Here is a 3,512-nt window from a genome sequence, read left to right on the forward strand (position 1 = left end):
TTTCCTGCGGCTCCCTGCACGGAGGGAAGCCGGGAAAGGCGCTTTCAGCCGGCGCTTTGCTTTGCTTTTTTGCTTTGCTTTGCTTTGCTTTGCTTTGCTTTGCTTTGCGGCTCCCTGTCTCCCCGCACCTGCGAAGAGACAGTGTGCGCAGGGCGGGGGGGGGGGCTCCGATTTGCCGAGGCCCCCCCTCCAGGTGCCCAAACCACTGGAGGGCTCCTCCACCTTCTGCCAAGCCCGAGGCGTCGTTTTTCCCTGCCGTTGGTTTGAAGGCAATTTCATGCTGAAACCCGCCGCTCCTAGGAGAGGGGGCTCGCTGTGCTCTGCGGCAGCCTGGCTGCGTGCACGCGTGTGTGTGGGCGCCCAAACTCGCACACCCCGCCRTCCACGCACCTCTTAAAAAATAGCTAGAAATCCCTCTAACGTCAGTCAGTGCCCGGCGAGGGCTGTGAACGCCTCTGCGCCTAGTCGGAGCTGCGTGCGGACTCGGCCGAGCTTGACTTTCTTTGCAAATRAAAATAAATACTCGTGCACACGCCGCTGCCCGACGGTCCCGCGGGGGTGCCGGGGGGCTCTGGGGACCCCTCCGCACTGCGAAAAGGCGCCTGGACCGGAGGGCGAGGAGCGTTTGGCCGTGGAGGGACGTTTGCTCCCCGCCGGGCTCCGCGGGCGCGGGCCCCGTCCGCGGGCGCTGCGCGMTCCCCGCCGCCGCCGCCGAGCCCCGCGCCCCGACGGCGTCTCCGCCCGCCGCCTCCGCTCGTTTGCATTCGGGGGAGGAAACGTCAAATATTTCCCTCGCCACCAAGGGAGACCGGGGTCTGAAAAACGACCACAAGAGAGAGCAAAAATAAAACCGAAATTCTCTGCGCCTGAAATCCTCCGGCCGAAAAGACCCGTTTTTAGCTCTGTTGGCAACGAACCTGTCATGTAAATAAGAAGCTGACAGACTATGCATCATCCGAGGGCTGCTCTTTAATATTTACTCTTTTGAAGGTTAGGCAGGGCAGAGGTAACAAACTTTGAACGATTTTTCTCCTCCCCTTTTCCATCCTCTTCCCTACCTGGTTTTATGTGGTTTCTGGATTAATCTAGTGTGGAGCAGAAGCGAACTTTACCCGGCTAAAATATAGGATTAGGACTATTTCTAGAAGAAAGAGGATAGTGTGAACTGTCTTTAGGCTGCAATAGTCTAAAGCAGAATTACAGCTTGTAAAATAGGTCTCCATCAGTTTCCCAGGAGACGAGTTAAGCCCTACTTGGGTGTTCCAGCTCTTTTTAGAACCAGCAATAATTAGACTCATCTCACTCCCAAGTTGTCCGTTTTTTTTTTTAAGATCATCAATAAATGCATTTTTGCATACAATTATAACGGCGGCGGCGGGGCAGGGCAAGGCTGGTAATTGCCCTCACTTCTTTTATATTTGGAAGGAGAAACATTTGGGGAAAGTTTTGCCAGAAGCAGCGCGCTGCAAAGCAGCGACCCGTTCTTTTGCAAACTTGGAAGTGTGACTTTCTTATCAAACTGCTGGATATGCCATCTTCTTTGTGCTTTGATGTCTGGTGTCTTTTGAGACTATCTCTGCATGTCATTAGGGGGCCGAACAATTAAAGAGGTGCCTTTTTCCCCCCCGGACGGGAAGTAAAAAAATATATATATTAGCGAACACAACTAGCTGATTTTTGGCCCCAGATCACAACTCTGAATAAGGAAACTCACTATGAAACTGGCTTTTCATATCCTAAAAAGGCCAATTTCCATGCACGGATATCTTTTCTCTAATTTTATCCGCTGGCTAGTGCAAGGGAGGAGCCGCGGATCGGCAGGGGTAATAGCGAAAGCCGTTCGTCATCTTAAACGGGCTTCCCAGAAACGGACGAGCTGCAACGCGCTTATCCGTTTTCGTTCATTTTTCTCCTCCGGGTTACGACGACGGTCGGGATCTAAGAGCCGATCCCGATCTCCAGAAAAAATGCCCAGATAATATTTAGCTTTTTTTTTTTTTCCCCCCCTTCCTCCGCGGCCAGCGGCAGCGCCTCTCCCGCAGGGACTCCAGCCCTGGATGCCCCGTGTCCCAAGTTACAGCCCCCAAAGGCGCCGGGGCTTTTCTCCCTGCCGCCCGGCTCCGTGGTCGGACTGGTTTTTCCCCGATCGGCCGGTTTATGGATGCCCTGCACCCGGGCACCCGACCCGGCCGCCAGCGCCGCAGGCTTTGTAGAGGCGGCTCAGCGCCAGCGGATGCAACTCGGGCTCCCTTCCCTCGGCGGGGGAAAAAAAAAGAAGAAAAAAAAAAGGGTGTGTGTAGGGGGAATTAACCACTAAAACGGAATCTAACGTATTGCGCGACCCGAGCGGCTGCAAACCAAGGAAATAGAAGCCGGGGAGTCTGCGGGTGCGGGGGTGGGGGGGGGCTCGGGCGCATTTTGCGGAAAGGCACAAAAATCGCGCAGGACCGCGGCCAGAAAGGCGCTGAAGGGGAGCAGCAGTGGCGGGGGGGGAAGGCGCTGGCTGCCTCCCGAAGCCCCCGGGCACCGCGGTCGTGCCCTTGCCCCTGTCGCCCGCTGCGTTCCCAAAGCGGCGGCGCGGAGGGCTGCGGCGACGGTGGAAGACGCGGGGCGCTGAAACTGCGCGTTTGGCAGGGAAAAAAATCTCTCCCGAGCCGCCCGCAGCAGGCAGCGGCTGCGGCCGAGCCCACCCCGGGCGGGCGGCTCGGGCCCGGCGCTTCCCACGCGAGTCCCCCCCTTCCCCGCGCGGGAGACACGCGTTTAATGACGAGTAATTGCCAAAGGCGCCGGGCTGCATTACGAGCGGGCCGGGCAGTTATGAATTATTGAGAGCCCATTAGCCGCTCTTGCTCGGGAGATGCAACCTGTCACATCAGGCGCGGGGCCGGACACACACACGCACACGCACACGCACACGCACACGCGCACACGGGCCCCGGCCCGTCCAAAAAAACGCCTTCCCCGTCTTTGCGAGCAACCCGTGAAACAGCAGCCCTCGCCTCCAGCCGGAGCCGGCACACGGGCCCGGGGATATCTCCCCTCCCCGAGCCCTACAGCCGCCGAGCATCCGTGGGGGTCCTGCTCCCTGCCCTCCCCCCCCGTGGGCCATCCCCACTCGTGTCCGTGTCCGTGTCCTCGACAGAGGCGCGGAGGAGCCGGGCGACCTCCCTGCGGGCGAGCACCGAGCAGGCCCCCGGCCTCGTTCTCCCCTTTCCCGCACGTTCAGGTTTAGGGGACACCGGTGCCACGGAGAGGGATCGGGAGCGGGGGGAAACAAGGGGCGCATTAAAAGGCGTGTTGGGGGGGGGGATTAAAAAGGAAAAAAAAAGAGAAAAAGGGGGGAAAAAAAGGGCACTGCTCGGAGCAGAGGGGCAAGGAACAAGGCAGTCGGGTCACCCCCACGCATCGCGGTCCCACTTCCACCCTCCTCCGGCTGCGCCGTAACGACTTGTCGCCTCGGAAAGCAGCCCTGGTGCTGAAACGGCCAGAAAGGGAGCTTTGACCCGGCGTAC

Source organism: Apteryx rowi, unplaced genomic scaffold (genome assembly GCF_003343035.1).
Source record: "Apteryx rowi isolate R43461 unplaced genomic scaffold, aptRow1 scaffold_167, whole genome shotgun sequence".
NCBI classification, from domain to species: Eukaryota; Metazoa; Chordata; class Aves; order Apterygiformes; family Apterygidae; genus Apteryx; species Apteryx rowi.